Below are 24,054 nucleotides of genomic sequence, written 5' to 3'. Positions count from 1 at the left end.
GGAGTCTACGATTGTGATTTTGTGTAGTGGCTCGACCTCCTTTCCATGACGAATGTGCTTTTGTATATACGGAGGTCGGTGATAGAATTCTCCATGTTGCACTCATGCCCATATACTTTGTCCCTATCTAATTCTTGTGATCACCTCAAACAAGGATACACATGCATTTTCATCTTGTTTTACTATTTTTGGCAAGTACATGAACAATTTAAATGTTCTTTTTGTTCCTAATCTTTTCAACTTCACAAATAAATACATAAAAATGAGACATTTAATTTTAACATCAACAGACATTTATTCCCATGAAGGTTATGTTGACGATACATGCCCATTATTATACATGAACCAACGATGCCCAGCCGCATTATACCCTTGGACAAAGGACATGGACACGGTATGTCAGGAGAATATACACGCCACCTCGCCACCCCTACACAGTGGAATCAATGGGACGGAACTCGCCGATGCGTAGCTCTCGGTTGCCCGTGTCCACTGACCTGTCACGTCATTCTCACCACGGGATACTACATCAGATGAGTTCAATTCCTTGTTCCATGATTTATTGTTGGAGCACCGCCCGCCACACCACTATGGATTTACTCGTGATTTCATCATTCTAGTGATCATTAGACTATGTGCTAGCCATGTATTGTGTAGCATGCCCCCCTCCCCCATTGGTAATGGTTGCCACCCGTTGATGGCGCTTCCATCGACAAGCCGCATCATGCCCATACATTGCACATAACTGCTATGTCTCCGGTTTCCTCATGCTCATGTAGTAGGAGGTGGCTAGGGGTGTGCAAAACTAAAACCGGTGGAAACAGTTTCAAACCGGTTGGTGGAAGTAGTTTATTTTTCTTTCATAAATCAAATCTTCACTTCTACTTTAGTGATTTTTTTAACTAAACTAAAACTGGCCAAACTGTTGAATCGGTTTTACCCACCCCTATAGGTGGCAGCCATTCGTAAAAAGACCGAGCCATCAAGCCTGATTATTCAATTTGGAGATATACACGTGTGGTGTGCACTGCAGCTAGGTAATCCGACTATATTCAGATGAGCTAACTCAATTTAGAGCAGCCTAGCTAGCTAGCTGAATTACTCGTGTGCAAAAGAAAAGAAAAAAAAGAAAGGATGAACGATTGGTGGCTAATGTGGTTAGGGCATCTCCAGCGGCGCGACGCATTTTAGCGTCCGCGTGCGTCGGCCCTTTTGGTCGAAAACGACCGCGCGTCCGTTTGCGTCGGGGGTGGCTCCAGCGGCACGACGCATTTTTTTAGGACGAATCATTTTTTTAAACTGAAACATAATTTACAAAAACTGAAACATAACTTACATACTTGAAAACATAAAAAAAAAACCTAAAACGCCTACTGCTGCGCATCGTCGCCGTGCTGCTCCTCGTCGCTGTCGAGCAAGATGATCTCCGGTACGTCCCACGGCCAGCAGCCATCCAGGGGAGCGTACGCCGGGCGCGATCGCAGTGCTCGAGGTTGAGGAGGCTGCGGCTGAGGCGGCGGTGGAGGCGCCGGTGGCTGCGGGCCGTGGCGGCGGATGAGGAGCCCAGCCATAAGGCTGTGGCGGCGGTGGGGAGGCGCCCAGACATAAGGCTGTGGCGGCGGTGGGGGAGGCGCCCAAGGCTGTGGCGGCGGTGGAGGAGGCGCCGCCGAGTCCAGGAGCGCCTGTCGAAGGGCTTCATCGGCGGACAGGCCAGGCGGCATGACAGCGGTGGCGTAGCGGGGCAACGGCGGCTGCACCGGCGCGTCGTACTCGGAGACGAGGAGGCCGAGCTTGGCCATCTCGTCGTCCGTCATGTTGTCGGGGAACTCGAAGTTCCGGCCCTCCGCCATGGCCTGCTGCCATTCGTGGAAGACGAGGCCGACGTAGTCCTCGCTGTCGTCCCTCACCTCCTCGCTATGGTACGCGAGCGCCTCGATGTAGTCGTCGTCGTCGTCGTAGACGGCGTAGGCTTCGTCGTCGTCGTCCTCGTCCTCGCGGTCGTTGTGCTGCGGCTGCTCACGTCGCGTCGGCACCTGCTGACGACGCGTCGGCGCCTGCTGACGACGAGCCGGCGGTGCAGGGCCGAAGGGATAATCCCTGTCGCCCATGAAGCCAGCCCGTCGTCTGCTGTCCGTCTCCGTGGACAGGTACGTACGCCAACTCCCCGAGTCGATAGCGTACGCCGGATCGGCGCGGAGGTCCTCCGGCAGATATCGCCTCCTGCGCCGGATCTCCTTGGTCCGCTCAGGCTCGCGCGCAGGTACTGAAGGGATGGGCACCCGGCGGCAGGGCGAGCCGCCGGCCGCCGAGCAGCTACGCCGGACCAGGCGTCGCACGGCACCCATTTGCCGTGCATGAGCCTCCCCACCGTGACGGGGAGCGCCACCTTCTTGCTGCCGCTGCCGGAGGCCTCGAAGTCGTTCTTCTTTCCCATGGCGCAGCGGCGGTTGTGGTGCGAGTGGAGCTGTGGGCGAAGGAGCAACGCGGCCGCTGGACTTTTAAGGGCGGCCGCGCACAGGATACGATGCCATTGAAGGCGGCGCAGAAGCCCAGCCGCCGCCCGCCAGTGCACGCGCAGAACAGGAAGCTGCGGCATTCATGGCGGAGGCAGCGGCACAGACGCGGAGGCGCTGACCGCGGAAGCGATGGCCGCGGAAGTGATGCCCTCCATGCAGGCTCGCTGCCAGGCGGGCCCGGTGGAGACCGCAGCGGACACTTTGCGCGTCCGCGCAGCGTCCGCCGAGACGCAACCTGGCGCACATTTGGGCCAGGTTTGCGTCTCCGCGGACGGCCCGGTCACTTTGCGTCGTGCCGCTGGAGAGGGTGACAGATGCATTTACGACCAAAGCGGACGCAAACGGTCGCTCAGGCGCCGCTGGAGATGCCCTTATGCGTTGAGGGATGGAGAAGAGTCGAAGACCAGTCGGTCATGTAGGCATGCTAGCTAGCTCGATTGCTTCAAAAACGCCAGCCCTTCTTTTTCCAACGGAACGAGTGATGCATTCGATTGATATGCTGCATATCACGGGCAGAAGAAACTATCGGTGATTAGTTATGTCAAGGTGGCGCCAAACCAAAATGTTAGGATCGCCAAAGTTTCGCTTATTTTGGAGTAATAAAATTGGGCTGACTGATTTGGCGCTGTTTCTGCCTGGAATTGTGGAGGCAGTTTAAATGGACTGCCAAATTTAGGTTGAGTGTCCTCCATATCTCGCCTGATGGGATCAGCCCGATTCAGATCGCATCTCGCCGCCGATTCATTTTTCTGTAAATTTTCTTCCTAGTAGGGATCAGCCCGATTCCTATCTCGCCGCCGCCGGCGCCACCCAGCTCAGCCTCGCTGCTCGCCGGCTACCCCCACGCAGCCTCCTTCTCACAGGCCGATTCCCCTACAGCCGCCGCACTCCCACGCCCGCCCCCGGTCGCACCCACGCCAAAACCCTAGCGCTCCACTACCGGCCGGCGTCGGCAACGAAGCAGGACGCCCTCGTCTGGCTTCTGCTCCTTCTCCGACCACCACGCGCGACATGGACCCCCTCGTCGGTGGTCCGGTCCGGTGCTCTCCTCCACGGCTCCGACCCATCCGCGCCGAGCTCACCCGGCCGTGCCCGCTGTAAGCTCCCGATGTGAACCCCTTTCCCTGTCCACGCCTAAAAACACAAGATTTCAGGCCGTGACGCTTAAAAGATGAGATTGTTAATGGACCACGGTCTTGCCGGCCACACAACTGTTTTGGATACATGTACCATCTATCACCATCAAGTCCAAACGATGTGAAACTGCCACATGTTCACAGATGCTAGTTTATTTTTCCACACACTAGGACAAATACCTAATCTACATGTGCTTGTCTGAAAATTTGACTGAACAAAAGCACGGGAAGGGTTTCTGATGCTTGTATATAAGTACGAGTTGATCGTATTGTTGAATTCATCTCTTGAAATTTTGACTCTTCACTGCCTTTTTGTGTGTTAATCCAGTGGACCTGAATGTTTTGATCGCAGGGGGATGTTCACCTGGAAATTCATGTACTGAATATCAACCAAGGATGGGCAGCGGCATGGCGGCTAGACCACGGTGGAGCTGATGCGGCCAGCCAACGAGCCATGGCTCTGGGACCCTGACGGTCGGTCGGATGCCGGTGTCCTTGGGGCCTCGATCATCTGCAAGTGCAAGGAGTTCAACCGGAAACAAGGTAAAATGCCCCTGCATACCGTTGGTGATATATACATGATTTTCCAGCAGTTCAATCGGAAACTAGGTGACAAGTTTTATTGCACTATCTATGTGGCTTGAGTGGAGTAGCTCTGGAGTCCATATCTTCTTTATATAAGAAATTACAGGCTTTCTAATATGTGTTCAGCTTCAGGTAATTTGGGGAATTTCCCCGCAAAAAAGGTAATTTGGGGAAATGGATAACATATGTTGTTCAAGAATGTTGTACTCTCATACACTTCTAGTGTGCACATTTGACAACAACATGTGAATTCAAAGAACCATGTCTCGTTGGATCTGTAACTAAAACTGAGTGGTCCTCAGGCGTGACACATCCACAAGAACTTTTATCGTTACTGATTCATATGGTTCAACTTAGTTACAACTCTATGTATTATTAGGGTGTTAGCTTTACATGAATTTTCATCTGCTTGGAGAATCTCCGTTATGTGTGTTTTGATAATTGTCAAAAAGAATTTGGCAAACATCTTCCCCTTTCATTAAACATAGTAACAAGTACAAGAGAGGTATATACAGTCTTTTATTACAAAGCTCGGAACGAGATACAAAAGTTCCTAGAACCCACAATTGTCTATGGTAAATTGCTTGACGTTGAAGTGTTCCCAAACAAATTGTAGTCTTCTAGCTATTTTTTAATGTGCTTTATTGCTAAATTTTGCTACATTTTTATGGTATTGTGTTGGTGGTGCAATTTATTATTATGCTGCCGAATTAATCACCTCCTTCACGAAACGCAGCTTGGGGTTGCCTCCATCCAGTGGCGACAGGGCACCCTCCTCCCCACGTTCTCCTCCTCCGCAGCAGGTTTTCACAATGCACTGGCTTCGTCCTCGACAGTAACAAGGCCATGAAAACGGTGAGACATCTACTATTCTCTCTATCCCTACAACAAACCGAGTTGCAGGAAGCCGACTGTTTGTAAAATGATACGATCTTGCGCAGCTTTTAGTGTTGTACGATTGGAACCTGTGAGCTTCGTTTGTAGACCTTGTTTTAGTTAAAACGGGATATTGGATGCACAAACTAGAACACAACTATAATATGTAATATAATTAATGAAGATTTTCAAAAACACTGAACAAATTCAAGTTATTCGAAGTAGAGGCTTATTCGGAAGCAAATATTTGTTACTCCATGGCCTATTTAAATGGACGTTCCTGAACATGGAGGATTTGTGAGCATTTCAATGCATAGTAGTAAAGGAGTATTGGAAAACTCGGGTATATTGTGCCCTCCTTTGATCTTTAGTCCAGGAAGGAACTATGCATTTTCAGGCATTGAGTTCACATTTTAATGCATAGTTTCTATATATATTATCTTGGTCTAAAATTGCAAAGAGATATTTTTGTTGTTCACTCAAAATAATTGATGAGTTTTTTTAACTATTTGTAGAAAGATGGGCTTGTTCTACTTGTTGCCCTCTTACATGTATTTAGATTTTAATGGTTTATCACATTTTCTTCTGTAGCTGATGCGCGCAATTTACTTTTATCTTGACTCCGCGTTGTTGTGTCGTATGGCAACAGTCGCAATTTATAGCCTTCTCGTCATCAACAAGTCTGGTCACTTATATAGTACAAAAGGTACCTTTGTGTAATCATCCTCCTCTTCTACATTACAAAAATGAAGTCTAAACAACCTGCGTATCTCTCAAGGACTATGGGTTGGCCTGGAGAATGGACACCAACGGCAGTCTACAATTTGCAAGCCACTGGCATTTGATGCATGCTATCTCGCATCAGTTGTCCCCTACCATTGGTTGTAACGGCATTGATATCCTAGGCCTGCAGCTTCGACCTCTAGTACTTCTTCCAATCTCTCGAAGGTATTTACTTATGTCATGTTTCTTGTAACTTGCTTGACAATTAGTGTCTGCATGGGTAGTTTCAGTATTTCTTTTAGTTGGAGAGGATTCCATATTAGTGGACTCGTGAATTATAGAAAAAATCCTGTGCTCCCTAGCTATCCATTTACTCCTTATCAGTGTTAAGGTTATGTTTTGAACACCAATTATGATAGTTAATCTACAGTTATGGCAGTATTAATTACTAAAGCATCTTCTATGAATTGCTCGCGATTAACTTCGGTCTTACAGAGGTGCAGGAAGAGAAAGGTTTGATCTTTGGCGTCCATGGCCACAACATAGCAACCGACTGGAACACGTAGAGCAGAGCTGATGTGGTCAGCCGACAAGCCGTGGCCCTTGGACCCTCACCAACTCAGCCATCCTCGGGCCCTTCCTATGTTGCACGGTTATATTTTTTTTCCAGCTGTTCAATCGGAAACAAGGTGCCAAATTGGTATGTTTCTGTGGGTTAAGTCCAGTAACTATGGAGTCCATAACTTTATATAAGAAATTCAAGACTTCGTATGTCAGCTTCATGAAATTTGGGGAAATGGATTATAGCGTCGACGCCACACCACGCCCTCTCCTACTCAGGCCTCCCCGCAGCCTGAGCCGAGAGTCGGGAGGCATTCAAAGCACCCCTGCCCCGTAGTAGGTCTGCTTGTTTGTTTTTCTTCCTTTAGCGGGACTGGACACAACCATGTACATCTTTATTTCTGTTTTACAAACATACTCGTGGCCATGCTTATTTTTGTCCGATGTAGCTGCCCAACAAGCTGCGGCACTAGGACCCTCGCCGGCTCCCTTGGAGCCTACACCATCATAAGCGCACCCGACTGTTGTGGATGTCTCCGGCTCCGGCCGCATTACCCGTCTCCAAGTTGGCACCCATCACCAACTGTAGATTGTATGGGTAATCTGTTGGTGGGAGACACATAGATTGAGCAGAACAGCTCATCGGTGGTGCCGACCACAACCATGCTCTTGCCTCCGCACCATGTGCCCTCCTTGTCGCAACCCTGCGTGGTGCTCCTAGTTGATGATTTATTGCTGGGCTTACACTAGACAATGTTGTTCAAGCAACAAGTCCGTCTGAAGGTGATGGACTTACTTCTGCTTACTTCTGTTGCATGTTTGAAAATTGTCCCTTAAAACTGGTACTAATAGGCAGGGCATACTGTAGTAGGATACATGGTATCTTGTGTTAGTTTATTAGAGGTTTTCATAGACGTGGACAAGTTTGTGGTCTTGGTGTGAAACAACACTATGTGGATTTTTAAAGTATTACGTGTCATGTCTTTGGTGGGTTGACATTTTTAAACTATAATGTGCAGATTTTACTTCACAGTATTTTCTAGTGTAAGTCTGCCTGCACTTTGAAGTGGGTTGTCTAAAAATTTGCAGCTGGAATATTTGATTCTTTTATTTATGGCATGTTAATTGGCCTGCAGCTGTTTTGTATGCACTATTCGTAGTAGATTTGTCAAAAGTTCATGTTCGTATTATTGTCTATTTATTTATTTATTTTGCTTAATTTGTTGCAGGCTTGCAGCCATCGGACCTGGAGAAATACTCAGCTAGGTCTGGGGCATAGCTATAGCAGTCCGTCCTGAACATCAGCAGTTTCAGCACTTCTCTGATGACCACTCCAAATATCTTCTGCAGCGGCGTCAGCGGTGATACAGGTGCATATCTCAGTTCACGAGTCTGTTGTACATCAGTTTGGAGACAATCAGACAACAATAATAACTTGCATGGGGATAATATTGTAACACTAGCAATTGAGCCCGCGATGTTTGGAAGTAGGCACCCAAAGTTTGTTGACCTATATGGTGACCAGCTTCCATCCAGGAAGTGTAGTTGATCATTATTGGAGCTCTAGTCCTACAAATAATCTGCCAATGTATGTCACTCAGTTCTAACTTAACTATCACTACATACCCATAGTATATAGAGTTCTAGTGTATTCATGTTACCTTTAGCTTAAAGTTTCTTCATGTGATATATGGCCCTCCACTTGCACATGATCTATATTCATGCATGCTGCCCAAGTGGTTTGAGTCATTTATGTCCTGAAATAGGAACTAGCTTTCTTTTGCCTTACCTTTTTTTTATGAAATTAATCATCAATTAGCGTGCCTTGAAACTCCTTGTTTCAGTAATATATGACAATGTTTATTTTGGCTTCCTTTTGAGAGTGCTCCCAGCCAACCATATTTTTGTAGTTGGTTACTTATCTTTGTAGTTGATTACCCAGATTATGCAATTATTTCTTTATGCAGATCTGGGATGTTTCTAAAACTTTCACTAGCTACAAAGTACCCTCTATGCCTGTTATGAGGAATATGAGTAGCACTATTAGGATTTATGTGATCGTCTGATGGAATCCCTTGAAACAAAAGCTCCATTCGTAGTAGAACACCCATCAGACTTTATCACAAATGTTGTCCCAAAGGTTCATGGTCGTGCTATGTTATAACTTTGTTCTTCACTTACTTTTCTCAGATGCATACAGTAACAAAACATAATATGTATGTGTGTAGTTCTATGCTTTTTTGTACCTGATGGTTCATTCTATTCAGTATGATTTTTTATTCTTTTCAATACCATGTTAGCCACCTGACAAGGCTGGTGCTTGGTGATTCGTGCATGGGTTTAACCACTATCCCTCCATTACTTACTTTGAAATGAACTTTGTTAAACTTGACTGCGATCCAGACCTATAGTTGTCTGTTAGAGTTGATTCGTTCTTATGCATTTACAAAAGTTTGGAATATGTCCTAATTCTTTTTATTCTCATGGAGTAGCAGAACCTTTGTGGTGTTGAAATCGCCCATAAATACAAAAAGTATGTGTACCAAGGTTCATAAATAGGAATGCCTTCTTTCTTCTTTCTATTTTCATATCAACATTCTAATTTTGTTATAATTAGGTACATTCCGTCACACCTATTGACCTATATATATTGACATCGTTGTAAAATACTGACCATGCTAAAAGTCCACACTTCTATCACTCGAAATCGAAATGAACTCGGGTAAACTTGATAATATCGTGTTCCTTAGAAACAAAATATTTCTAAACTAGACGGCGTTCTAGATTTGCAGTTAATAACAAATTAAACAACACTTGTAAGAATTTCCTAGATATGACTTTATTCTATAAATACCTTATACACCAAATACCCTTAGACAAGTTTTAGTCCATTCAAATGTTATGTAATGTAATAGTAGCCTATAAGTTTGAATTACAAATAGTGTTCTATATTGTATCATAATCCATGAGGCTAGTTTGACTCAGTGGTTGTTAACTGTTGTTTGTTGTTGTCTGTTGCAGGCCGTACTATACTGTCTGAATTACAAATAGTGTTCTATATTGTATCATAATCCACGTGAATGTGTTACTTGTTAAGATAGAATCATCTCGTTTATGCTTTATAGTGGCTTTGACTAGCTAGTTGCACACGACCTGTAATAAAAATGTAATTTTGTCTCTACTGATAGTTTCTTGTCCATCATGTTATATACTAGTAGCTCAAGTGACACAGGGCTTGATTGTAACGAGTACCCCATGAAGTGATAGTTTCATCTTGTTTTATCTTCCTTTTATTGGTCACAAAACCAACTAATGGAGAACCATTAATGCTGGTGTATTAGCGAGCTGATAACTGGCTAGATGCATAGTTTATATTTTTGTATGGAAGCATGATGTGTGAAACTGTTGATGGGGTTAATCTTAAATTCCCAAGCTATATTTGCCACCGTATTTATGCATGGTTGATGATTAAGAGTTCCCTGAGGGGATCGATGTTATTCGAGTTGGTGATTTTCCGTGTTAGTTATGTTAAACTTTGTAGGCTCCTTATCTAAAACATCAATTATATTGTCCTGGTAGATGCATAAGAATTACCTAGGGATCGATGTTATTGGAGGTGGAGATAATTTTTCCCCTTATCTGGCCAGGGGTGCGTGGGGTTGTCAAGGACAAGGGGACCTACTGCAAGAGGTAAATGGTTAGTTGCAGCAGCAACTGCGGTCTCGGCCTCGGCTACAAATCCCTGCTGGTGAACCCCGGTAGACCTAGATCTGTTGTCGACGTCTTCCGATGACCACATCCCGAAGAAATTGCTATGAGTAACTAACAAAGGTTGGTAATGTAATCAATATTAAATCCACCATATTTTAAGTCCGTGTCAGCATGCTGGTTTGATATACTCAACTAGCATGTGTGAAGTGTCTGATGATAGTAAAAACAGTGAACTAGTCATTGATGTCCTCTGTTTATATTACTACTTACAAAATTAGTGGTTGTATTGTATAAGTATTTTCGGTATAGTGAACTAGTGATTGATGTATTTTACTTGACTAGTAATATCTTGTCTAGTTATGCTTCTCCTATAGTGTATCTCTTATATCGGTGTCACTTGATCTCTCCTTATGTATATAGAACATGGAAAACATAATATACTTTTATGCTAGGCCAAATAGCAAACAAGAAGCAGAAAATCCGAGGTCTGAATTATGTAGGTAATTTGTTGCTATTACACATGCAGATGCTTTTTTCACTTATTGTATGTATTTGAGTATGAATCAGATGTCTTAGCGACAAATACAAGATAGATTATATATCTTGTTTGAATTGTCCACCACCAATCCGAGTTACAAACTGAGTTGTTGTTTGCATTACTCTTCTACTGTGATCATGTACAAGTTGTTGGGATACTGTCTATTATCTAAAATATTCCCCATATGAAAACACTCTGGTGCAAAATAGGTTGTATTCCCTTGCTGTTCTGTAGTCCCCGTATGTCCATAAAATTGAATAATCATGTAGTTCTTCCTATCAAGGATTACGAGTCGAGGAGTCGAGCCGAGTCGTTGGGGTACCTACTCATAGACTAGTCGTGACTAGTCTAGACTAGTGCTCGACTAGTCGATATGTACCACAATGGCTAGTACAAAATACTATCGTATATAGTAACTAGATAGGAGATTTAGTAACTAAATCGACATTAGTTCAACACAAGTTACATAACATAATAATGCTAGAACCTAGAAGTTCATGGCATAGGCCTCAAATTATCTTGTCTAGATGATGAAACAATGTCTTTGAGCTTCAGCTTCATCCTCCACGTCTAAATATTGCTCCATAACTCTAAACTTCCTTGTATGAAGTTGTGGATTTCATTCTTAATTTCCACCAACGCCTAGTCGAATACCACGACTAGTCTAGACTAGTCCATAACTAGTCGCTTGACCGCTCGAATCTTCAAACTAGTCGTGCCGAACAAGCGAGTCGACAGTCAAGTTATGATTCATAGACTAGTCGCACGACTAGCCTAGACTAGTCGTTACTCATAATCCATGGTACCTATCATCTTTAAAAACGGATATGTGTTATCATGCTTTAGACAATCATGTTTTCAGATTTCCACTACTTTGTTGTCATGTGTTTCACCTTGTGTCCTATGGAAATCTAAGGAATCACCATTTTCTCTTCTGAAATTATGCTCGAGCTATGTGCATTTTTTCACACTTATTTATCATAGGTATGTTTGGATGAGCGAAATGTTTCTTTCAAAAGTTTTGTTGTTTGCTCTGATGAGTTTATTTTATAGTCTTCTCTAATTATAGTAGTATTGTTCCGCGTTTCCTCCTGTGTATGTGTTGTGCAACAGTGAATTGGTTTCCTTTGCACATTTGTAGTAGTGCTCTGCAAAGACCATGCTGAATTGTTTTGAATGTGGAACTGGCCTTGTAAAAGCGATAAGCTGGATTACTAGATGTGGCTTTGAGTAGGAGAAAAATGTCCAGCGAGTAGTGCTACGAATATATTGGATAGCTGCTTTGGTGTATTCTAGTTGAGAATTTTCCATTGATATCAGCAGCAGGTAGTTTTGACAGACACACAGTGGATTTGTTGTTGTGTGTATACCACTTACAACTAGAATTTTCCGTTGAAAGAAACCTTTATTCTTGCTGATATATTTTTTGCAGAATCACTTGCTGGTGCTTATGGTGCTGGTAATATACATAACACCTCCTTGTCATTGATAATCAGGATTAACTATGGATAAAGCATGAATGTTTGCGTGTCATTTTAGGAAATTTTATCTGAATTATAGTGGAAGAATGTAGTGCATGTTTGGGTGTCATTCTGCTGCTTCAGCTACAATTTGTATATTGGGCTAATAAGTTATCTCACTTCTCTTTTGGAATATGTAAATCAAGTTTGAATACAACATGCTTGTATTGCTCAGTATTTTTTTTACATGTAGCAGTACTTAATGCAATGGCAAGTTTTATTTTGTATTGCTGATTTGACTTTACTATGGACATGATTTATCTTGTGATTTGGATTTATCTTTGTTTCTTTAGTTTGGTTCAAGGGCTTACTTTCAATTTGGTTTTCCTATGAGGTGGAGTATTGACTCATCAGCTATTTTAAATATATATATGTGTGTAAATTTGATGTGCTTATATGAGTGTGACGTTGGTGAACTTGCAGGTGTAGCCGAATGCACAAAAATTGTGGAGCGCTGCAGGAAGTACGAAAAGTTATGGTAGATGGAAGAAAAGAAATTTGAGTGTGACCGGCTTCATCGTACTAAAATTCCAACTCCTGGTAGGAGCTTTGTAAGCTTACAATTTTCATGGTTAGATTTGAATTGATGTCATGCGCTTTCGGCAGTCCTATCATAAGAAGACCAAGAAGGAGAAATTGTCATTCCGCTCATTTAGAGATGCATCTTCCAGGGGCTTCTCAGAGGCACGCCAGGTCGAATAACTGGCTTCGCTCGAGGAATAGGTGGTGGTATGCCTGGAGCTGGAGGTGCTCCTGGTACTATTGGTATGCATGTCATCGTGAATGTAAGCACTTGGACACTGCATATCTTTGTTTGTGCAACTAATTGAATCTTTTCTTTGTTGTACAAGACCTTGACCTCATGACAACATTTGGTGACTCTGAGGTCATGTCGGCTCTTCAAGACGGTATGGGTTCCCTCAAGTAGTTCCCTTGTTATTGTTAATAATGTGATGTCCTGGATGTTGGGTGCCCTCTTTATAGTTCGAACTATCCCTGGTCATGAGCCCCGCTCCACCTGGAGCTGTTGTTGGCGTCTTGTGACGACCATGTCCTCAAGCAATTGCTATGAGTAATTGAAAAAGGTTGGTAATGGAATCCTTAAATTCACTATATTTTAACTTCATGTCAGTATGGCAGTTTGATAAACTCAACTAGTATGGGTGAAGTGTCTGATGATGGTAAATAAAGTGAACTAGTGATTGATGTCCTCTGTTTATATTGCTACTTGCAGAATCAATGGTTGTGTTCAAGTAATTTGTATATCGTGCTGATAAGTTTATCTCATTTATTTTTGAATATGTAAATCAAGTTTGAATGCAACATGCTAAATGTGTTGATAGTATAGCAGTCCTTCCTAAATGTGTTGTTTGTTTTAGAGAACATAAGAAGTTGTTAATATGATGTGCTTGGCTGGTTATTGATTGCCCTTTTGTAGTTATAACTTTTGACATGTGGCATAGTTATCTCAGTACTTGATGCATTGCCAAGTTCCATTTTTATGGCTGATTTGGCTTTATTTGTGGGCATGATTTAGCACGTCATTTGGCTTTATCTTGGTTGCTTTATTCTGGTTTTCTTACATTCAATTCGGTTTTATGTTGATTCAGTAGTTATGAAGATCGAATATTGATTCAGTAGCTATGTTAAATCTCTATGTATGTAAATTGCATGGTTTATATGATAGTGATGTTGGTGATCTTGTAGGTGTAGCCGAATCCACAAAAGATTGTGGAGCTCCACAGGAAGTACAAAAGGTTATGGTAGACGGAAGAAGAGAAATTTGAGCATGACCGCTTCGTCGGCATGTCGAGCCAAAGGTTATTTTCGTGTCAAAATTCCCACTCCTGTTAGGAGCATTCTAGGTGTACCGTTTTTCATGGCCAGATCTGAATTCATGTCATGTGCTTTCAACAACCTAATTATAAGAATGCCAAGAAGAAGCAATTGTCGAGCCGCTCATCTAGAGACGCATCTTCCAGGGGCTTCTCATGAGGCACGCTGGGTGGAATGGCTAGCTTCGTTGGAGGAATGGGTGGTGGTATGCCTCGGGGAATGGGTGGTGGTATGCCTCGGGGAATGGGTGGTGGTATGCCTGGAGGGGCTCCCGATCCCGATGTTAGCATTTGGTGACCGTGTGGTCACATCAGCTCTTCAAGTGGCTACAGTTTCCCTGAAATAGTTCCTCCGCTTCCTTTATGCAATTCCCTTGTTATTTTAACTAATATACTATGTGCTGGCTGTTGGGTCCCACCTTTATGCAACTTGGATGATATGTTTGCTACTTGTGCCTTGTTGCTTTTTTATGCAGCAGAAGCATACTGCATATCCTTTGGGTGCTTGAACAGACGTCGAGTTGTTCGAGGAAAGGAAACCTAAAATTGATATCATGTAGGTGTGGATGGGATATTTCCACTAAATACTTGACAGCGGCAGCAATCCCAGTTGAGTTTAGTTTCTTACTTTACCAAGTATTAGGCTTCCACTGTTAGGAGAAACTATGGAGTCGATGTGATCTATTAGAACTATCTGTTTGTACCTTGGAAGAGAAGAATTTATGAAAAGCATCAGGCTTCGCTCTTAGGTAGAAGCCTAGAACTAGTGTTACCATCCTGCTGTTTCATTACATGTCCAGTTGCCATCTTTGCTTAAGCATGGGCTCCTTTTGAATGTACCATATGATTGTTTAGTTGCATATGGTTTTCCTTTTAGATATGGGCATTTTCATGTAGATGGTTGCTCTGACATGTACCTCCGATGTGGCTATAAAATTATATGTACATGTTATAGCTTTTGCTTGTCGTTCTTGGCTAGGTTTCCACTTTCCTGCTATTTCAGTCTGCCATCTTTTCTTATGCATGTCCAGTTGCCTTATGTTCAGGTGTTACTTTCTCTGGTCCGTTGTCATGCAGGTGACGAAGGAGGTGTCCTTGTTAAACCGGTGGCTTGTGGAGGCGATGGAGCAGCAGGTTGGCGTGTCGCTTGTGAAGGTGCGAAGTGGTGCTGTACGTTGGAACCGCCTGGCCGACATGCTTTCTTCTATGATATTTCTTGTAGTTGGTTAGGTCAAATGCTGGGCTCGAGCATCTTTTAGTTTTGCCGTTGGATGTTTGTTTCCTAGAGACATGAGCTAGCTTATTGATGTCGTGGACCTGGTGCGTTGGCTCCACTTTAGGTTTATAAGCTACATGTAGATATGTTTATTCTGTGCTTTGGCAAGACAGACTTGTCATGGCCCATGAGTTGTATTGATACAAAATTTTAATTGAAATACAAGTTCTTGACGGTGTTTCAAGTTAATTTGTGTTGGATGCCTGGTGTTTCTTACTTAAGGTGGCAGACATGGTCCTTGATGCACTCCAGGTGTTTCCCCATGAACAAAATTGTGTACGGTACATGCATCGGCCATCAATTATACTTCCTCTCTGTTCCCTAATATAAGACTTTTTGGAATAGTAATTTAAAACTTTTTATAATAGGCAACAGGGGAGGAGTAGAAAAAATATGGCATATCATAGGAAACAAAAAATAGAAAGATAAGGCATCTCCCTTTGGTTGCCGTGTATCACAGGAAACAAAGCATGCATGTTAGATCCATCGATGCGCCCAGAACAACGAGGTAAAATAATAAAAGAGTTATGTGTCACAAATGACGGCCTTCCAATTAATGCTGTTGTTAGTTTGAGAGGCGATTAATTGTCCGCTTCCGTGATTTGTTTTGCTTCTCCTGAAACTGAGGGTCAGAGAAACCGAAAATAGCGGCAAATAAACCAGCCAATATAAGGCATCTCCTTTTCTCCGGGGTGTATGCCTTGGGACAGAGGAAACAAAGCATGTGAGATCCATCGTAGGCTCCTGATTTCATGCGTCTTTAACAACCACCCAGGTAAAATAAAATAGAAAGAATATTGTATCCCAAATCATAGCCTCCCAATTAAGGCAGTTCCTAGTTTAGAGGAGGGTTAATTGTCCGGTCCCGTCTGTATTTATTTCTCTCATGATGAAATTGAGTGTCACCGGCGGCAAGACAATCATTACTAGGAGGGGATGAAAAATAAGTGGTGCCAAATACCAAAAATTCGAACAAAAACGAACCCGTGGCTTCTAGTTTATGAATAGGGAGAGGGGTGGAACCATCGCGTGCGGCTGGCGCGTGCGACCGACTTAGTCACGGGTTATGGAGAGGAGAGGAGAGGCATGGCTATATGGAGATGCCCACGTGCAGAGGAGAGGAATTAGTAAATCTGACTAGCCTATGTTTTTTTAACTTTCGAATTGGCAGGAGGAGGGGGTGGGGGGGGTTAGGGGTTGCGGCTGGCCAACGGTGCCCTCCTATTTAGGGGTTATGTGCTGACACCCCATACGGTCAGGCGCGGGACACCGTATGGCGGTCACGAGTGGAGATGCTCTTATCAAAGTCACAACTCTAGATCTGAATTTTATGGTGTTTGTGTGTTGAACCCTTTTTGGTATGTTGTCGTGCATATGATGGACGGATGGGCCGGTCATCTTCGACCAATGGCATCTGCTTGTGACGGTGCAGCAATATAGAGAGCAGCAGGCTGCCGTGGCGCGCCCTCTAGTGGAGATGGACATCGGCGGAGATGGAGCTGTCTAGGAGGTAGTGAGGGAGGCATGGTCCGAATGGCTGACAGAACAGAAGATGCTTTATTTGTTAACTTCTTCAAGTAATGTTGTAGTTGGTGAGGTACTAGTAAGATGAAGGTTCAATGCTGCGGTCATCTTCAACTGATCTTCATTATTTATCTCGAGTGTTGGTAGAGCTATATATGTACGAGGTTTAACTTTGAAATAGATGTAGTCCTCTCGTTTGGGGAAAATGAAAAGCAATGCCTCACTCATGTGTTGACATTGATGTTTCAAAGGAGAAATGCTATATTTATACGAGGAATCACCCGAGAATTTGTGACTATTAGATGCCATTTTTTGGAATGCAAATACATGTGTCTTTTTGTCCGGTTCACAACTTTTGTTGTACCCAAGTCCAAAGCCACGATATGGTGGCTGGCCATGCCGCAGTAGGCAACCAAGCCGCCGCTGATACTTGTTGTGCCGATCTCGCCGGATTCGTCTCGCCTGTCTCCGGCCACGGCCTCCACCCAGGAATGCCGCTGCAACTGGTTCCATGGAATCTGAGATAATAACTACACAACAGAAAATTCATAATTAGTGGGATTCTTTTGACCAATTCTCAAACCATCGTAACCATGCATGTCAAGGAGATGCAAATATGTTTTATATTATAGATTTTCGATTTTTTCCTAAATATTTACTTAAAAGGTACAAAGTTTGACTTTGACTATTGTGAAAGGAGGGAGTACCCGTTCTTCAAAGAATTTATAGAAATATGTCTGCTTTAACACCCACGAAATACTAGCAGGTGTACTAATTTTACAGTGATGTTATCTCTATGTATGCGAATTGAAGTGATAAACATGTACATTTCCCTCAAATAGAGAAGAATAATTTGGTACATGAACTGCGACTTTAGAGTCGCGGAAAGTCCCTGGTTTTTAATTAGGTACTTCCTTCCGTTTGCTCCCTCGGTTGCTATGTAAACGGCGTAAAAATTCAGCCGCTAGGATTAAGGAGATCCAGGCACGTAAGTTTATTTCCAAACCCACCCGTACCTAATTGGTTATCCTTCCTGGTATTTCACCAATTTAACTCCCCTCAGAGCACACAGCCGGACTCCTAGTTTTTCTCCCGGTAACTACTCCACGATTTAGTAGGGGTAAATAGTTCTTAACTCTCCTCATTACTCCATTACAGACCAATAGATAGATACTGCTGCCTCCGAATACCAAATTATTCTCATTAAATAGGCAACAAATCCTCCGAATTAAAATCTGGCCTGGTAAGCGAAGATTGGCCAGGTAGTAGTATATATATAGCCTTTAATTAGTCCAATTAGCTCTCTCTCCAAAAATTCCGTAACGACCTTGTTTAAGGTGGCAATTAATTAGGTCATGCGAAGAGATGGAGTAGGCCCACGAATTTGCATGACCGCACAATTTTTAATCTCCAATTTATCCTCTTTGTTCGCCATGATCAACTACTTGGTAGCTCACTCGCTACACCGCCACTCTGAAAACTTGGTCAACGTGTTGGAGCGCCTCGCTCTGCGCGTGATCCAGGAAATCATGAGCCACCAGTACTCGCCGTCAGGACCAGCTCTCGGGACGCATCAAGGAGAGTTGCCACTCCAGTCCCGTCCACCGCTGCCATATGCGTTGGCAGCACCAGCGGAAGTGCCGGCTACACCGGCATTCGTCGTCTACAAGATTGGTGGTGACCCTAGTGACTACCAGTTCTTGGCTGAGGCGCCTAAGGAGATCCCTCAAGGATACGCGTGCACGTATGTGCCAGATTGTGGCAACTGGGCACCCTCAAACCAGGCCACAACATCAGGGACTCCGGCGAAGACAGGAGGAACGTCAGCGACAGAGCTTGAGAAGCAGACGTGGCTGACTAAGTATGCCACCCCGACGAAACTCCAGAGCCCAGCTCCTGCAGTTGGCTCAGAGCTGGAAAAGCAAACATGGCTGGCTAAGTATGCCACCCCGGCGAATCTTCAGAGTGCAACTCCTACAGCCAGCACAGCGGATCAGATCAGTACCATACTGAGAGACCAGTTCGGCATGGTGCCGAAAAGAAGGGCAATCGGCTATTCCAAGCCGTACCCCGACGAGTACGAGATGATCCCGCTGCCACCTAAATATCGGCTCCCTGACTTCTCCAAATTCAGTGGATCAGATGGCTCCAGCTCCATCGAGCACGTCGGCCCGATATTTGGCGCAACTAGGGACCGGCTTCGGTGTCGGATCAGCTACGCGTGAGGCTCTTTTCACAGTCCCTCACGGGATCGGCTTTGGATGGTACACCTCTTTGCCAAAGAACTCCATCCGGTCTTGGAAGAAATTGGAAGAACAATTCCATACGCAATACCATTCAGAAGCTTCCGAGTCTAGCATTGCCGATCTAGCACAACTACGTCAGAAGCGCGGAGAAACGGTGACAGAGTACATCCAGCGCTTCAGGAATCTTAGGAACCGATGTTATTCGGTTCGTATAACTGAAAAGGAAGCAGTCGAGTTGGCAGTAGCTGGCCTTGCAACACAGCTCAAGGACATGGCCTCCCAAGCAGATTATCCCTCGCTGGCGCACATGGTTCAGAAACTATCAGCATACGAACAGCGCCACCCGGACCTGTACCAAGACAAGTTCAAGCGTGCAGTAGTCCTGGTCGATGCAGAGGAAGACGAAGCTCCTGCGGGAGACCAAGAAGTAGCAGTGGCTGAGTGGACTCGGGGAGGAGCCCCCGTGTCCTGCAAATGGGTAAAGCCACCAGGGCCGCCCAGGGGATTTGATTTTGACGTGACCAAGACTGAACAAATCTTCGACCTCCTGCTCAAGGAGAAACAGTTGACGATTCCTGAAGGTCTCAAGTTCCCCACGGCGCAAGAGCTAAACGGAAAGCCGTACTGCAAATTCCACAACTCGCTCTCCCATGCCACCAACGACTGCAGGGTGTGGCATCAGCACATCCAAGCGGCGATAGAGAAGGGGCGTTTAATTTTCAACCAGTACGCCATGAAGGTCGACACCCAACCCTTCCCCGCCGTTAACATGGTGGAAGTCACCTACCCTGAGGATTGCCAGCCAGGTCCCTCGTTCAGTATCAACATGGTAGGACCTGGAAACCACTCTGGCAAAGATGGAGATGAGGGCAGCTGCTCTCATAGCAAAGACACAAAGGAGGCCGCTCCACGCGATCGGCTCCATCATGATGGCAAGCGCTACGTCACAAAGGGAGAGGTGAAGAACATAAGATATCAACGACCTCTTTCTGATCACCTCCTCAACAAATATGTGAGTCAGTATGACCAACGCCGACGGTCCAACTATGATGATGAAGGAGATCGTCTGGTTAGAGAAGCCAGAAGACATCGTCGGCAGGATCGCGATGAGGAGGAGTGCGAGCGCCGTGCCACGGACAGGTCAAGGGAGCAAGATGACGACGCCAGACACTGGGACTGCCCTTTCTTCAGACACTGCTGGGATTCAGGAATGGGCCGATTGCCCACAATCGGCAATTGCCCAGAATGCAACAAGAAGAAGAAGGAGGCAGCCAACGTGTCTGTGTTCGAGCGATTAGGGCCTCTCCCGCCACAGAGCAAACGTGCTGAGTCACCTCGTTGGGCAAATCTTGAGGATTCCGAAGACGAGGGACTAGAAGAAGAAGAAGACAGGTACCACCGTCCAAGGTGGTGCCCTGACGGACTCAGCCGTTCACAAAAACGCAGGGTTCAGCGGTTGCGCGGCCTGGAGGAAGCCGAAAGGTTATACCTGCATACGTTAAGGAAGGCACGGCCTGATCTGGCTGCAAAGGTTCAGCGAGCCCTGGATGAAGAGGGTCGTCCACGGAGAATGGAGTGGCGTCCCAAGCAAAAGAAAGCCGATGATGAAACATCGGCTGGCACAAACATGGTGCTCGTCTTGCCGACAGAGCTTAGCGCTCCACGAGTCTACGATGCACTCAAGGTGGACGACAGCAGGCGCATCAAGTCAGAGGTTGGGTTGGTTTTATCCAGCCTGACCGAGTAGTAAGATTAAACCAATGAGCAAACCGTGCGAGGCTGATCCTTGTGATCGGCCCCAAAAATTTTTATGGAGGAACATTACAAAACCTTCATCGAACAAGCAATGTGGAGGCCGATTCCAGCAATCGGCCAAAATTATCCTCTGCACATATTCTGCTTGTGTTCAGCAACGATCCACTGGGCGGCGGTCACGTCGGCAGATGAAAGTCAGCATGAATCTTTGCGAAGCCGACGTGCAAGAGGAGTGCCCTGACTAACCATGAAGCCGATATCTGCAATCATTTGGCAAATATCGGCTCGGGGGGCATATAGTCAGATGAACATGTGCAGATAAACATGTGCAAACTTGCGTGCAGTGGAACATTGGGGGCCGATTAAGGAAAAATCGGCCAAATAAAAAAAAAATTCGCACGAAGCGAAGCCGATGCGCAGCCATCGACTAGTACAGTCACACAAGACCAAGACCGGCTGGTTATATGCTCAAAGTTCACATCGACATCAACGGTCAGTGCAGGGAAGGAGCCGACCTGGCCTGCAAGGCGCGAAAAGTTGACTGAAGAAGCTCGGGGGGCAGCTCACCCTGAAGGTTCTCTGCTTTGGGGAGCCGATTTTGTTGAAATCGGCTAACTCTGCATAGGCGGCACATTCGGCTGATCCATTACCGGTCTTGCCTCGACTGAGACTCGGGGGGCAGCTGGCTTGGTGGCTGCTTTGTTTTGGAGAGCCGATTGAAGTCGCATCAACTGGCCCTGCATTATGATCTCCTCTGGATCGGGTTAGGAGGCCGTCGGCTTTTTGCAAGTTGGACCGTCCTGTCGCTGCAAAAGGAAGAAAGGAACTAGATTCTCAAAATAGCCGATGAGTAGTCATCGGCTAAGGGATTGCGAAAAATTGTGGTCGTATACCAAATCGCAGCCTGAAATTGAGAAGTTCTTGGCCTACGAGCTAACTGACATGGGGTCCGGCTTCATGGGCGTCCAAAAGAAGAGAAATCCGATACGCTACTATCGGTCTTGGCATGACAGGCGGGAGGAATGAAATTGGAATAATTGAAGGCTGAATCAAAAGACCGATTTCATTAATTCAGAGGAGCGGCTTTACAAGAAAGAGCCGATGGCTCTCAAAAGAGGGATCTAGTGCCTAGTACACTGCTACTACTAGTCCTATTCTACTAGTCGTCGCTGTCCTCGTCATCACCGCCGTCGATGTCGTCGGCGCTGCTCCCAGGGAGCTCCTCGTCGCTGCTGCCCCAGCCCGTGGCCGAAGCCTCTTCCTCCTCGTCATCATCATCATCCTCGCTGTCCGCCCAGGAGCGGAAGCGCTTGGTTGGCGGGTACCCGGCGGAAGAGGAAGGTTCATCTTCCTCCTCTTCTTCTCCTTCTTCCTCGTCATCTTCGTCCTCGCTGTCCGCCCACATACGCGAGCGCTTCTTCGGCGGGAGCTTGGTGGAGGGGGAGGTCTTGGCCTTCGCTACTTCTCCTTTTTTCTTCTCATTATCGGAGGAGAGGGGGTTCACCTCGGAATGAGGCTTGTCCTCGTTCTTCTTCTTCGGCGAAAATTGGGGGAAGAGGTTTGAGAAGGAGGAGGAAGAGGAAGACATGGCTGAGGGAGAAGAGGGTTTTTTGGGTGCCGATGGCTGGAACAAAGGAAGGGGATGAAGAAAGCTAATCGGTCGGCACAGTTAAATAATGAGGAGCCTGGTGGAAATTTAATGTCATTACAGTTTCCAAGGAGATGAAGCCAGAGCTATCGAATTTTGCAGAGAAGCTGAGGAGACAGGGCGTAATGATAACGGATACTGCAACAGCTCTGCTCTGCCACGACATGACCCGACGAAGGAAGGCATAATGATTTTGGAAAAATTATTTCCAAAACCAGGGGGGCATGTGTTATCACCAGATTTTGGACAAATCCAGAGGTGGGCCGTAAGAGAGATGGGCTTGGGAGACTACACGTGGAAGATCTCTGAAGCGGCCTTGCACGGAGAATTTGGGCTAGTTTGCCCGTGTATCTGTAATTTATTAGATCGTATCTTAAGTTAGAAGTTAGAGTTTTACTCGTGCACGGTTAGGTGCACGTCCGAATTAGAAAGTCCCCTGGACTATAAATATGTATCTAGGGTTTATGAAATAAACAACAACTCACGTTCAACCCAAAACAAACCAATCTCGGCGCATCGCCAACTCCTTCGTCTCGAGGGTTTCTATCAGGTAAGCGACATGCTGCCTAGATCGCATCTTGCGATCTAGGCAGCACAAGCCCCACGTTGTTCATGCGTTGCTCGTACTGAAGCGTCTTTGATGGCGAGCAACGTAGTTATCATAGATGTGTTAGGGTTAGCATAGTTCTTCGTATAACATGCTTACGTAGTGCAACCCTTGCATGTCTAGCCGCCCTCACACCTATCTCGGGTGTGGGGCGGCACCCGCTTGATCTTTATTTAGTAGATCTGATCCGTTACGATTGCTCCTTGTTCTGCAAGGATTAGTTTAATATCTGCAATAGTTAGGCCTTACAAAGGGGTGGAGGATCCAGCGGCACGTAGGGTGGCGTTCGCAAGTCCTAAACAGGATGTTCCGAGGATCAACTTCATGTTGGTTTTTAGGCCTTGTTTAGGATCGGCTTACGATCACTGTGCGTGGCCGCGAGGCCCAACCTAGAGTAGGATGATCCGATTATGCGGTGAAAACCCTAAATCGTCGTAGATCTCATTAGCTTTATCTTGATCAAGCAGGACCACCATATGTTCGTGCACCCCGTACGAACCATGGGTGGATCGGCTCTTTGAGCCGATTCACAGGATAACCTGAGAGCCGATCGAGGCTCGGATTTAATGTTTACGTGTATGCCCTGCAGGAAACTAAGCGAGGCATCCCCATCACCTTCCTGACCAGGTATAGGTCAGGTGGCACGCCCTTGCACTTCGCATCGCCGCGTGTGACCAGAAGAGCATTGCGGGCCGTCGCTCGGAGGGGTCTCAGCCAGCCGCAGCTCTAGGCTCTTCCCGGCTCTACGGTGTTGACAGGCCGCTGCCCGCCGGTGGGTTTTGGCAGTCAACAGAGAGTACATAAATTATTTAGATTCATAACTTGAAAATATACACCCTTTGCCTCGCAACGGTGTCTCAGATTTTGTCTAAATTTAAATGTATTAAGACATTATTTAATGTTTAGATACATCTAAATTTAGATAAATCTAAAATATCTTTTTTGTACAGAGGGAGTCGAAAATACACATCAGAATCTAGGTTTCACGGAACCCAGT

The 24,054-nt window shown here is 45.6% G+C and overlaps 1 long non-coding RNA gene across 7 annotated transcripts; it reads left to right on the top strand.

The window, feature by feature from the left end:
* The first annotated feature begins 2,957 nt into the window (after positions 1 to 2,957).
* On the top strand, positions 2,958 to 15,466 carry LOC127343518 (uncharacterized). 7 transcript variants are annotated; one of them, XR_011752100.1, is made up of 14 exons: positions 2,958 to 3,613; positions 4,005 to 4,195; positions 4,974 to 5,092; positions 5,705 to 5,819; positions 5,892 to 6,061; positions 6,332 to 6,536; positions 7,627 to 7,767; positions 10,045 to 10,228; positions 12,590 to 12,706; positions 12,773 to 12,931; positions 13,018 to 13,251; positions 13,874 to 13,986; positions 14,481 to 14,610; positions 15,079 to 15,466. It is a non-coding gene; the product is annotated as an uncharacterized lncRNA (long non-coding RNA). The 7 variants fall into 7 exon arrangements; XR_011752096.1 differs by having other exon boundaries at positions 14,149 to 14,610; XR_011752097.1 differs by having other exon boundaries at positions 12,838 to 12,931; positions 13,874 to 14,610.
* Positions 15,467 to 24,054: the final 8,588 nt, after the last annotated feature.

This window comes from Lolium perenne, chromosome 1, assembly GCF_019359855.2.
Source record: "Lolium perenne isolate Kyuss_39 chromosome 1, Kyuss_2.0, whole genome shotgun sequence".
Classification (NCBI taxonomy): domain Eukaryota; kingdom Viridiplantae; phylum Streptophyta; class Magnoliopsida; order Poales; family Poaceae; genus Lolium; species Lolium perenne.
The sequence above is the reverse complement of the archived record's forward strand: the minus strand, read 5'-3'. Positions and strand labels throughout refer to the sequence as shown.